This window comes from Streptopelia decaocto (assembly GCF_964273445.1).
Source record: "Streptopelia decaocto genome assembly, chromosome: Z".
Lineage (NCBI taxonomy): Eukaryota > Metazoa > Chordata > Aves > Columbiformes > Columbidae > Streptopelia > Streptopelia decaocto.
This window is the reverse complement of record NC_138657.1, coordinates 73,718,201-73,732,603: the sequence shown is the minus strand read 5'-3', so window position 1 is coordinate 73,732,603 and position 14,403 is coordinate 73,718,201.

Genomic DNA, 14,403 nt, shown 5'->3' with positions numbered 1-14,403 from the left:
TAGACCACACCTCCTCAACTTAGCTGTGAGGATGCTGTGGGAGACTGTGTCAAAGGCTTTACTGAAGTCAAGGCAGACCACATCCACTGCTCTGCCATCATCCATCCACCTTGTTACATTCTCATAAAAGGCTATGAGGTTGGTCAAGCATGACTTACCCTTGGTAAAGTCAGGCTGACTACCCCTAATAACCCTCTTATCCTTGATATGCCTTGAGATGGCACCAAGGATAAGCTGTTCCATTACTTTTCCAGGGACAGAGGTGAGGCTGACCGGTCTATAATTACCTGGGTCCTTCCTCTTGCCCTTTTTGAAGACTGGAGTAACATTTGCTTTCCTCCAATCTGCAGGCACCACTCCTGTTTCCCAGGACTTGGCAAAGATAATGGAGAGTGGTCCAGCAATGACTTCATCCGGCTCCCTCAGCACCTGTGGGTGCATCCCATCTGGACCCATGGATTTATGGATGTTCACACTATTTAATTGCTCCCTAACCCAGTCCTCATCGACTAAAGCAAACTCCTCCATTGACCTGGCTTCATCCGGGGTCTCAGGGGTACAGGGCACCCCAGAACAGCCTCCGGCAGAGTAGACAGAGACAAAGAAGGCATTCAGTAATTCTGCCTTCTCTATATCTTCTGCCACCAGGGCACCCACCCCATTCATCAGTGGGCCTACATTGCCTCTGGTATTAGTTTTATCTGCTATGTATTTGAAAAAGTTCTTTTTGCTGTCCTTGACCCCTCTCGCAAGCTGTAATTCTAAGGAGGCCTTGGCTATCCTAGCTGCCTTCCTACATCCAACCATTCCTGCCCTCCAAGCTGGTTGCTCCTCTCTGCACCTGGTGGGACAGGTGCAGCATTTCCCTCAAATAAGTTTCCCAGCTGTCCGTGTTCCCAGGCCATTCCTCAGATTCATGAGGTGTTACTGAGTTTATGAGATTTATCTGCTTGGAATGGGAGGAAATAGTTCAGAAGAGAGTGGATCAGCAACCTCGTGGTCGGCTCCTTGACCTTCACAATTGCTGGTGTCCTGAAACAGGAAAGATCAGCAGCCTCCTCTGGCCAGCCAAGGGGACATCCACAGTACAGGGGGTGCTGGAGAGAGGTTTGGAAACCAGATCCTGAATCCCATCTGGGTCCATCAGATGCTTCTTTTAACAACCAGGAGAGCAGGAGATTCTGGACATCTCTTGCCTATCAAACATGCTCCTGCCACTTCTGAGGTGTCTTCAGGAGCTTTCCAGCATGGTTTGCTGGTTTTGTCAGTCCTGGTGTTGTGTTGTCAGACCCTGTCACTTACTGCTACATATTGCAATGAACTGTCACCTCCTGTTGCTGAACAGAAGACAGAGAATCAAGTATTTACTTGAGCAGAAAGAAGGTCACCTACACTCCTCACAGACTCTGAGCCAAGTGCCCCCAAACCTGAATTTTGTTCTTCCCAATTCTGAAACTGCCACTAACAATTGCTCCTGCTCTCACCTGGCACAGACAATGCGCTAGTGAGGCAAGGAGCGTTCTCGTTGCTGCCCCAAATGTACCGCTCTGAGCCATTAGTCCCAAAATAACTCAATGCTTAAATGGGCATGGACAGGGTTGACCATGGTGAGCTCCCCCTGAAGCCTGGGCTGCTCCGAGCAACAGCACCAGCTGCTGCCATGTGCCCAGAGAGCAGCAAATCACCTTCACTCCCTGTTTTCAAAGCTCTTGGTAGCAGAAGCCAAAACTGCCTGAAAGAGCCTGTGGCATCAGGATCAAGGCTGCTCTTGACAGTGTCTCTCCTTTGGCTCCTTCAAGCCATAATGAACTTGGTCCCTCCATGTGGGAGGAAGAGTCTGTGTGGGGTGAGACACATGCTGCAGAGCAAAATTTCCCCAGAGCTAAAAGCCATCATAAACACCTCTCTACCTTCTGGTCTGCCTCCACAAGCATAAAAGCAGAGCTCTACGCGTGTGTCCGCATGTGCGCTACTGTGAGAGAAGGAGAGACTGGCTCGGTGAATGAGGATTTCAAACAAAAGAATTTAATTACACATATTTTTCCCCCCCCCGTGAGCAGGATGGGAACTAAACATGTAACAGCTGTTGTCTAATGCATTCCTAGATAGCACACAGATACCATGCTGATAAGCACCACTTAAGAACTGAGATAGCAAAGAGGAAGAGAAGTACTGATCTTAGTTACACAGAGACCAGGTATGATCTTAGTGTGACTTTGAAACAACCCTCTATTTATTGGAGCATTTACAGTAATGCATACGGCAGTGAAGCGTTTTAATAGCATTTTAGAGGCAGTAAAAGCTTCAGAAACGTGACATTCATTGCACTGCTGTACATCCTCCCCTGGAAAGTGGAGGGAGCTATGTCCCACACACCCTTTAAAACCTGACTTGAAAAAATACCCTTTGAAAATCAAATGTTGGTATGGATCCTGTGCTGGCTGAGGGTCTGGATGAGACTCTATAAATCACACCTGTTTCAGATCTTGGGCTTTTTCCAGAGCACAGCTTGCCAGTGGAAATGCATGAGCAAAATGAAGAGGTGACCACCCCAAGCTTCCCACAGGCTGGCCTCTCCCAGTCACTGTGACATTGCTTCCCACGCTGGCCTCGTCCCTTATTTCCCACTCCAAGAGGTGGCAGCAGCACTCCTGCCTTTGGGAAACTGCTCCTGTGTGGGGCTGACACTCTCTCCTGCCCTGGGAATGGGAGAAGCAATGACACGCCAGGGAAAAGCAGGTGTACACTGACCCACTCAGACACCCTCAGCATCTCTGAGCTGAACCACCTGTTGCACTGGGCTTAGCACTGTAGTCAAGCACAACAGAATGCAGGTGTATTAAAAAATGCAGGTGTATTAAAAAAATAATGATAATTTTTTAAAAATTATTTGCATCTGGCTTCATTTTAAATGTCAATGGGAGGGGGAAATCTCCTTCTGGGATTGAAAAGAGCCCTGAGTCTCTGCTCATCAGCAGAGGTTTGACAGCACTGCTCATTACAAACACCTTTGCAGAAATATCTGCTGCACTGATTCTCTCCACACATCTCAGAGACTAAAGGTTAAAGATAAAGATGCAAGTGTATGTCAAAGAAGAAAGGAGAAACAAATATAGTCCTTGTCTCAAAGACAGTACAATCTCAACAGGCCAAACATGGGATGAGAAAAACACCAAAATGAAGCCAACAAGGAATAGACAAAATCTCTTTGTGTCCTGGGACAAAAAACATCTCATCGTTTCTCAGTACAACCCCATAGTGGTGACACTTTTCACCTGAGAAAATTAGCAATGATTTGCAAGCCATGAGTGACAGGGTTGGTGACTCCATTACACTGCTGGAATGGGTGCGCAAGAGCAACACTATGAACACAGATCTCACAGATTCACCAGACAGGGTCCTGTGGTCCCTATGCATGACAGCTTCTTGTGTTTGGGGACCTCCTCTTGCAGACAAAGGACAGAACAATATTTGAAGGTCTGTATCTGTCAAGGTACAGATGTAGCCCAGTCTGTACAATTTTTGAAATTGTTCGTGAAAGAGACAATCTTTGGCATCTCAGGATGTCTCCAGATTTGACTTGGACTGATGTTAGTTTACTTTAAGAGTAACTAGTGGTCAAGTAGCTTCTATATAACCTGTTCCAACTTTATCTCTGTGATCTCATATCTGGTAAAATGTCTGACGAACAAGGGCAGCCACTGCATAACAAGAAATAGTCCTTTATGTTAATTGAAGTTTAGGGAAGCTGTTGAGCAACTTTCAAACTTTACCTGTAAACCACTGAGAAGGAAAAAGAGCGTGATGAAAAAACACATTAAAATAGCCCCAAGCAGACTCCAAGCCTGAGGAGGACGGGAACTCCACCATGAACATTGTTCTCCTCCCAGTGAACAACTCAGGCTACTGAAGACTCCTAAAGAGAGCCCACCACTTCTCTGCTGAAGAATGCTAGTGCCACAAACCACAAGACTCAGAGGGACATCGGAAGATGAGGATAGAATTGGAGAACAGAATTCAATAGTAGTAAGTTTTATTTTGTAACAGTTTTAAGACTATTGTTATTAATGTGGCTTTTCTGTATTAGTCTGGATTACAAGTGTTAGTATTATTGCAACCAGACTAACAATAATTGTTATTATTTGATTAGCCTAAGATTTTAATTAAGCTCTCAAATGTACATTAATATAGTATGTTCCTCTTTGCCCATAATATTTTGAGCATAAAATGAAATAAACTGTCAGAAACCCAATATTAATTGCCAGACACTTTCACAGATGAGAAAGCCTCTCCAGGCAGTTACTTCAAAAGCATAAGTGAACCCTACACAAATCCTTCACCTTGAAGTCTATCCTGCCCACTATACCTGTTTGAGGGTGGATGGGACTAATGTTACTCTTAAAACAGCCAACGGTCTCCACGTACTTCTTGCATGAGGAGCCAAAATTTTGGTGGACTCAGCACAGGTAGTAAGAGCTGAACCTCTTCAAAGGTTCAACAAGGCCAAGTGATGGGTCCTGGCCCCTCACTACAAGAAAGACATTGAGGTGTTTGAGTCAGTTCAGAGAAGGGCAACAAAGCTGGTGAAGGGTCTGGAGCACAAGTCTGATGAGGAGCAGCTGAGGGAACTGGGGCTGTTCATCCTGGAGAACAGGAGGCTGAGGGGAGACCTTATCACTGTCTACAACTACCTGAAAGGAGGTTGTAGCATGGAAGGGGTTGGTGTATTCTCCCAGGTAACAAGATAAGAAGAGAGAAAACAGCCTCAAGTTGTGCCAGGGGAGGTTTAGATTGGGTATTAGGAAACATTTATTCCTGGAAAAGTTGTCAGTCATTGGAACAGGCTGCCCAGGGAGGTGGTGGAGACCAACAGTCACACCCAACTTGGTGTTCTCTGGAAACTTACTGAGGGTGCACTCGATCGCCTCATCCAGATCCTTGATAAAGAGATTAAACAGAACTGGCCCCAGTACTGAGCCCTGGGGAACACCACTACAAAGACTATTCCTCATTTCCCAAAGACAAAAAAAATAATTCCAGCCTTTCCTTTCTAAAATAGGCAGAGGGGAATGGGAAAATGGGGAAGGAAAAGTAAGAGAGTTGTCATTGTTAGAGGCCCCCACAGACAGACTGCACAGATGGACTGCAAGGAAATGGAGGCATCCTGCTGGTTTCACTCATCTTTGATGCAGGAGTAAGCAACCGTTTTAAGTCAAGAAAGATGTAAAGGCCTACAATGTTTCTACCCCTTTCCACAAATAAGATTAAAAAAATCAACCAAACAAACAAACAAAAAAAACCAGATTTTTATAAAACTAAACTTGCAATAAAACACTGAGACTTGGTCAAAAAATACTCTGCCCCCAACAAATCAATTAGGCTGTGACCGTTTTCAAAGTCTCTCCCAGCCGCAATAGTACATTGTGACTTGAGATAAGCCTCTGAATGTTTTCTGGAAATATCCCTTTATCCCCATAACACATTCTAGCAAGTAGGCCCAGAAGAAGGGTCTCTTTTGGTCAGCAGCTGCATCAAAACCTATTTTATTTGCTTAAACTGAAGGTTGTGCAAAGCAGCAAACAACACAGCAAGACTTTCAGCAGGAAAAGATCTCTCATCTTCTGCTTTACTTGCTACAACAGAGAGCAAAATTACTCCCCACTGGATGTACATTGCACTCCTACCTTTACGTCCTGGCCACGACTTGTACCAGTCTGATCCACAGTGACCAACAGACCCGAGTCAAAAATTCACCTGCTGCCAGACAGGGAACTCAGCTGCATGCCTTCTGCTGGCACACTGCACCATGCCCTCAACAGGAATGAGGTGAAATATCCCAAGGGTGTGCAGCAGCATCTGTATAGGCCCAAATTTCCTATCTGCCCAGTATGCAGAGCTGGAGCAGATTTCACAAACTGATCAATTGCCACTCAAGCACAAAAGAAGCAGCCAGATGTTTGAAGTAGTTCAGCATCTGTTGCCAAGAAGGGTCACAATGTTAGTCTTTCAAAATACGTCTATTGTCCTCATCCTCTGGTTTTCTGCCCGTCTCACAGTTTGAAGTGCATGTTTGTACGCAGGGATTCCAACAGGAGTCAGAGACAACAGCAGCAAAAGGTGGAGGGATCAGCTCCAAAAGTGAAGGGTCCATTTACAGCACCCCCGTGGAAGCCAGCGTCCTCCTCTGCCTCCACTCCTCCTACAAGTTCATTACAGCTCCCGCCAAGCAGCAGCTTCTCCACTTTTATGGCTTTTCTCTGTGACCTGTGACCCCTTTTGGCACTGTGCTGCATGCACCAAATGCAGCATCCAAGAATCCTGAGTAGTTATGTTATCTATGGTGGTTATGCCTGGAAAGGGGGAACAAAAGGAAACTCCTTCTAGCCACGGGCGGAAAAACAAGCAAACAAACAAACAAAACTATTTTTAAAATGTTCTGTGACCGATGGAGTTAATAAAGTGTGCTTTCCTATAGTTCCCCCACCAATCTCCTCCACCACAATACTCCTACTGCTACTAGTTTGGCTGGAGATCTGGGTCCTGTGCTACAGCTGGCTGGTTGGAGCTATACCTGCCTTGCTTCGTTAGCCAGGATACCCATGCTCCCTGGCCAAAGGAGACAGCACTGCAGGGTATAGATTTTGTGTATATTGTGCTGAACTCTGCCATCAGTGGGAAGGGAGCAGGGATCAGCGAGAACATGGATCTTTCTGATCTATCCAGCTGCCCATTTTCACAGAACTGTGAGCAAATTCCAATCTTGGAGTTCTATTATGAGATGACAAATAAGGTAGAAAACATACTATGGGTTCAAAAGATTTGTTGAGGCATAGTGGGGGAAGGGGAAACAAATAGAGAGGAAAGACTGAACATAAAGCTTCTTTTCACAGGGAAATTGGGTTAAAAATACTGATGAGTGGCACTACCATGGACTTTATACACTAATTTAGCACGGGATAGCCTACAGATATCAACAGAAATCCATCAGGAATACTGTGGAACTGTGTGGTCACACTTGCTGCAACCTGTAGCAGATCTGCTGGGCCCGTTTAAAGTACCTTGCAAGCTGATTTCAAGCAAGTGTGAGTAATTACCAGAAAGGCCAAAGAGAGACGAGAAGGAAAAAAGCAATGCAAAATAAAATCTGGGCTGAAAGACAGCTTTTAACTGGCTCCTAAATTGTGTGTGTTCCTAAGCAGGAAGAATACACGGCTGAGAGAAATGGAAATCCCCTTGCTCATGAGTAACTGAGTGGGAACTGGGTTGGTGAATTTATCTCCAAGAGAGGCCAAGAGATTCCAGCTTCACTGGAGATGTGGTGTGACCTGGTCCCCTGGGAGCTCTGGTTTCCCTGGCTGACAATTTTCCCAAGAAGCTCCAGAGAAAACCAGTGGATACAGAGGAATTTCAACCTGTGGCACTGAAAAGGTGTGTGATTTCTCATGATTCCTGAGGTTCTTCGTCTCTAGCATGTCAGAAAGCTCCACCCTCCACATCTGCTGCAGTTACCATTACAGCCTTTTGCTGCTGTCGACCCAGGGCACAATGAGAAAAAGGAGAATGAGAATGGGGAAGGGACCTTTAGCACCCTTAGCACGTGGCATCAAGATCTGCCAACTGCCTAGTCCACGCCAGACAATATTCTGCCTGTCAGGATGGCTTTTTTCTTGACATTTTGAACTTTTTTTGAGATTTATGCCATATATTTGCCCGTGCTAGTGAATTTTATTCCAGTTATTTTACTCATTTTAGTTTCTGTCACTGTGGCCTGTCTACATAATAGACGGGATGTGAACAGTCCAGTTCACGGTATCAAAACCTCAGTTTCAGTTTTTTAATTTCTTCGTGGACCTCCTGTCTCGGTGGAGAACTCCAAGTTATTGAAACTCAAAGTCAAAATGCAGAGGGAAGAGGTGAATCTGGTGCCAACTTAGACCCTCCTAAAGAATCCTCCTTGAGAAAGCTGAGCTCCTTGTTGCAGTCAACTAAAAACCACATGGTTATGGAGGTGCTGACTCAAAACAGGCCAAGAAACAGAGGGATGAAACCTCCCGTCGAGTTGCCAACAATAACAACAGAAAAGCATCTTTTCAGCATCTCTTCCACGTTTCTCTTGGAGTTATTATGTCCATTATTTCCCCATGTTGAGCTGCCAGTCAGCTCTCATTTGAGATAGAAACTCTACGCTAGTGTAATTGCCTGAATTTTAAACCAGCCCTTCTCACTCTGGCTCCTTCCCATGGGTTGTGTTGAGGCATCAGGAGAGCTGAAAAGCTGAGCTGATGTGGGTTTGAAGGTTTTGTGGCAGTGCAGCTCAGCCACAGAGCATTTGCTCCAGAGCTGGGGCTGGGACAGCAGGATCTCTAGATGCAGGGGAAGGAAGAGCCTGTGCCAGAAATAGCTGCGGTGCTCGAGCAGCTCCCACACCCACCCGCAGCCCAACAGGCAGACAACATCTTCCTGCAAATAACAGAAAAGGGAGCGTTGAACAGTTCCTCATGTGCCCCAGATGGGCTGCGGAGAGAGGAACTGTCATGACCAGGGTGCCAGGACGGGTGGAGATGTGGGAGAGGATGGATCTGTGACTGGGAATGTGTATCACAGAGCCCAGTAACTTCTGATTCCCGTCAGTCATACCCATTCTCCTGCTTAGGGTTATCCTGAAGAGCGTGCGAGTCTTCGTCTGGGCAGTCTGGGACATCATCCTTGTTGCTTAACTAGCCATGAAACACCAGGAGCCAGAACAGTTTTTTATGAAAGATGAAGGGGAAAGACACATACAACATGGACAATTTGGGTCTGCTCCAGACTGGCTGGATTTTCTGCAGGGACTGAACTCCAAACATCTGGATGTAACCAGGAGTTTCCACAACTGTCTGTCATTGCTCACTCTTTAATCTCTCCCACCAGGCAATGTGAACAGAGCCCACAGGCAGGAGTTTCTACACCAAACTGGAGGGAAGAGAAGCTGGAAATGGGGAATGACATCAGTTAATGCCATTGGTTAATGACATTTCAATGCCACTGGTTAATGACCAGGTCTATTTCTCCTGTGTATCTGCTTTTATGTTTCGTGCAAGTCACCAGTGTCCTAAGCACCACATGCTTTCAGTCCAGGGCCATTCATGGTACATGGTACTTATTAGCAGCTTTTCAGCTTATAGCAACTCTGGTGCATAACTTGCATTACGGTCCATTTGTGTAATCTGATGAATCTTGCAATTCTATAATTTCTTACAGCATGCCTTTTCTCATCATGTGAAAACTGAGGATCTCAACTCGGATTTTAGGAAAAAAGACTTTCGCATGCTCATGACTGCAAATTTCCTGAGTAAACCACAAAGATTTAAGACCACAAGGCAGATAAGTCAAGCCACAGCTTCAGTTTTAGACCAAGGAGAATGAGTCACACTTCTCAAAAACTTCTGACCAGAAGTGCTGTGTGTCAGACCACTGTCACCATATGTGAGTACAAGGCCATGGACTCAGCAACACAGTAAAGAAAAAGCAGGGGAGAAACAACTAATTAAGACATCTAAAGTCCATTATTTTACAGACACGTAGTAAGGGAAGTTAACCACATATTAAAAGCCTGAGCCTTACACTGATGCTATAGATTAGCATCCTTCAACACTGCCTGCTAAAGCTCCCACCTCTCCAGAGTGGAATCAGCTCCTATAGCTTGAACAAGATCCTCCACTGAATCCAATCTTTCAGCCAGACATTTTGTACAGTATGTGACAAGATACTTCCTAAGCTGCACCAAGCCCTTTGGATCCAACAAACCCTACTAAGTGGATCTCCGTCTGGAGGCTGCAACAGGGCTTGTAGTTTCCTAGAGTGGTAACCTCACAGCTCCATTCACCGTGCACAGAGTCCAATATCTGCAACCAGCTACTCCTTTGGAAACAAGCTGCCAATAGTTTTCAGTTTTTCACTGGCAAACCACACCATCCCAGGAGGTCTTCAGCATAAACCTGCTTGGAAAATGTGTACTATGATCTGATATTCCCTACCTGTTTCTTCTGGAGCAGAAATTTGAATTTGTCAGTGCAACAACACAGGTTTCTAGGCAGGAGGCCAAGAGCTTGTTCCCTGGAGATGAAACGAGACATGAGGTGTGACTCTGGGAGGCAGTGAACTGTGGAGAGAAACTTTCCCTTCGTGTGAGCTGCAACAACCTAAAACAGAACAACTGTGTCTCCAGCGGCAGCAGCCAGACCAGTCCCAGCACTGACTTTCGCATCAGTATTCGTCCTAGTAACTGGTAAGTCTTAGAGGTATGATTGTTTGGAGTGATTTGTTTGGTGACCCTAAGATAGGTGCAGAGGTGAAATTTATTTTCATTAACTTAACTGCATGACAGCTCTGATGATGCTGAACAAGATGGTCTAGCACACTTCAGCTATGTATACAGAGGGAGAAATGCTGCTTCTATATGACAGAAATAGAGATGTGTAGGAAATGCTGTTCTTCACAATATGCAGTTCACAGAAGAGAAAATATGTCTGAAGGTTTGGTAACAGCAGGTTTTCATCTGGTTTAGGTCTCCAAGGAGTTAGGAGATGAAAAAATGCAGCTTTTGACACAAGATTAGCCTATTAGTTTGTGTAGTGGGCTGTGGAGCATTTGCTCTCTGTGCTCCACAGCTTTAAGTCTCTAAGAGTAGGACCAGTTCTTCTAGGGGTACCCAGGTCCCTGAGCTGGAAGACAGAGGTAGGGAGCAGAATTAAGTCTCCATAATCCAAGGGGAAATGTTTAGTGACCACTTGGACACACACAAGTCTACTAGGCTGGATGGGATCCGCAGAAGGGTTCTGAGAGAGCTGGCAGAGGTGCTCACCAAGCCACTGTCAATTATCAGCAGTCCTGGCTAACTGGGGACGTCCCAGTTGACTGGAAGCTGGCAAATGTGACACCTATCTACAAGAAGGGCTGGAAGCGGGATCAAGGGAATTACAGGTCAGTCAGTCTGACCTCAGTGCCAGGGGAAGTTGTGGAGCAGATCATCCTGACTGCCATCACACGGCATGTACAGGACAACCAAGTGATCAAGCCCAATCAGCAAGGGTTTATGAAAGGTGTGACTAGCCTGATCTCCTTCTATGACAAGGTGACCCACCTAGTGGAGGAGGGAAAGGCTGCGGATGTTGTGTACCTGGACTTCAGTAAAACCTTTGACACTGTTTCCCACAGCATTCTCCTGGAGAAGCTGCAGCTCATGGTTTGGATGGACACACTCCTTGCTGGGTAAAGAGCTGTCTGGATGGCCAGACCTAAAGAGTTGTGGTGAACGACATCAAATCCAGCTGGCAACAAGTCACGAGTGGTGTTCCCCAGGGCTCAGAACTGGGGCCGGCTCTGTTTAATCTCTTTATCAATGAACTGCATGAGGGGATCATGTGCACCCTCAGTAAATTTGCAGAGGACACCAAGTTGGGTGGGAATGTTGATCTGTTTGAGGGTAGGAAAGATCTACAGAGGGATAAGGACCAGATGGATTGTTGGGGTGAGGCCAACTGTATGAGGTTCAACAAGGCCAAGTGCCAGGACCCACACTTGGGTCACAACAACCCCAGGCAGCGCTACAGGCTCGGGGAAGAGTGGCTGGAAAGTACCTGGAGGAAAAGGATCCATGGGTTTCAATTGACAGCCAGCTGAATATGAGCCAGCAGTGTGCCCAGGTGGCCAAGAAGGCCAACAGCATCCTGGTTTGTATCAGGAATAGTGTGGCCAGCAGGACCAGGGCAGTGATTGTCCCCTTGTGCTTGGCACTTGGGAGGCCCAACCTCGAATCCTGTGTTCAGTTTTGGGCCCCTCACTACAAGAAAGACATTGAGGTGCTGGAGAGAGTTCAGAGAAGGGAACAAAGCTGGTGAAGGGTCTGGAGCACAAGTGTGATGAGGAGCAGCTGAGGGAACTGGGGCTGTTCAGCCTGAAGAAAATGAGGCTGAGGGGAGACCTTATCACTGTCTGCAACTACCTGAAAGGAGGTTGTAGCACGGAGGGTGTTTGTCTCTTCTCCCAGGTAACAAGTGAGAGGACAAGAGGAAATGGCCTGACGTTGTGCCAGGGGAGGTTTAGGTTGGATGTTAGGAAAAAACTGGAGCTGGCTCCCCAGGGAAGTGGTTGAGTCACTATGCCTGCAAGTATTTAGAAGATGTGTAGACTGTGGCACTAAGAGACATGGTTAGGTGGACCTGGCAGTGCTAGTTTATGATTGGACTTGATGATCCTAAAGGTCTTTTCCAGCCTGAACAATTCTGTGATTCTAAGGTAAAATATGTTCTCCAAGGAAAAGACATTCCCTGGGGATGGAAACCTCTTCACCTAAAATTGTGCATCTACAATGAAGGTGTCTGCCTGTGTTGGGCCTCTCAGTAATAATGGGAACCTTCACTGTGATTAGAACTGGAGAAGATGATCTCCAAGTCACCCCAGGATCCTGATGACATGCTCAGATGAAGACACTTACCTACTGTAGGAGCCCACATTTGGTCAGGTGGCCCTAGTCCTTCTGTCCTTTCTTGAAAGAGGCAGGAAAAATTGTTTCGTTTCTGGTATGCAGCAGGGCATGTGTTCTTCCTGTCTGACAGAAAGATTGCTTGTTCACTCACTGTTTGTCTTTATTTTGCCTTTGAAGAAGTGTAATCCCCAAAATACTTACTGGACCTGCTGGCCTGCAGCACTGGACAAACTTCCTTATAAGAACTCTGGTCATTCTATAAAAGAAACACAGAAGCGACTTTGCATTCCTTTGTAAATACAACCCCAGGCCATGCTCTGGCCAGATAAACTGTACCCCAGTGTCCCAAGCTCCTGGTGTGAAATTGCTGGAGGCAGGAATGCTTCTCAAAAAGTGGGAGAAAAACCATTCCCAGCTCCAGACGTGCTGGGAAGGGGCCAAGGGGGTTTAGTATCTGATAAGAACTGCCTTGCATGGTGCGTGGCTGGGCAGATATGGAGCCCCTTCTCCCCAGATTCTCCTGCCCTGCTCCTCGCCAGTCCACCCACAGAGCTCAGGGCTGTGTTCACCAGATCACAGCTCAAATCCCTCACCCTACAAAATCACCACTCTGTTGGGCAAAATTCTTGCACATGCGTCTCCCTATCTCCAGTCACCAACTGTTTTTCTGGCTGCCACTAGGCTTTCTGGATTGCTCAGCTCTCTGGGAAAGAGTCGAAACTTCAGAGGAGAGAGCAGGAATGGCAGGAGATGGCTATTTTTCTACTGGCCGGGGAGAGAAGACAGTGGCCTGAGTCCTACATGCAAAGGGGAAGATCAAAGCTGTTGTTGACATGGTCAGTATTGCAGGTAAGGAAGGCAGCATCCAGCCATCCATGTCTGTGAGTATCCGTATCTCACATGCCCAGCAGCTGAAGTGTCTGCAAGATCTAAGGAAAGATCTGGTATTTACATGTCTGTGTCTGTGTAGCAGTAGGGTTTGTGTATATTATAAGGAGAAACTGCAGGTGGAAACAATTCCAGTCTGGTGTCTAAGGCCTGGTTCAAAGCCCATTAAAATCAGAAGTCATTCCATTTACTGTGATGGGTTTTTGCCACATCTCTTCTTGTCCATCCCAAACACCCTATGAGCTCAGGGCTGCTCTCTGCTTCATACCCTCAGTTAAACCCTGCCAGTAACAGGAATTTCCATGTTCACTACCATCGCTCTTTTACAGTGAAAAGCTGGAGATGTCCCCTCTTCTCCTGTTCACAGCCTGCAGATACTTAGAGATAAATGCTGCTCATTCATCACTCGGTGCTCAAGATACCAAGACTCCATTGTTTGTTTTTGTTTTGTAAATTGGTGCCACCGGGGTTTTTTAATGTCCCTTGTGTTGCTTTTATCTGAACACACTCCGGCATCATGTCCCTCCCCAGGAGCCAGATCAGATGGGCTCATCATCTCATTGCCTTCGTTCATGTCCCAGTCTAACACAGTTCTACCACCTCTGCCTAAACTGCCTATAACCTGTCTGCAACTATAGCATCCACTTCTGAAAGGCCTTTATCCTGGATTTGCAGACATCAAAAGTTGATGACCCCTTTGCTCTAAGGGCTGCAGTCTGCGCACAATGGTGGTGAGACATTTTCTCCTTTCCATTTGTCAGGTTTCTGCTCTGTTGTCATCTATAAAAGAGCCCTTTAAGATGTTATCATTTCCACATGTGTGTTTATAGCTTGTAAACGAGCCACCTCTTTATCTTCTTTTCAGTAAGATCACAGGTTTATTCTCCTGAAGACCTTCACCATAGGGCACTTTATATCTGAGTTTCATGTTTAACAGCCTTTAAAAATGCGGATGCTGGAACAGGGCAAAACATTAGTGTGTAAGTCATGAAGATGGGGGTTTGTTTTCACTCATCCCTCACAATTTATACAGCCACAAATGCAACAGC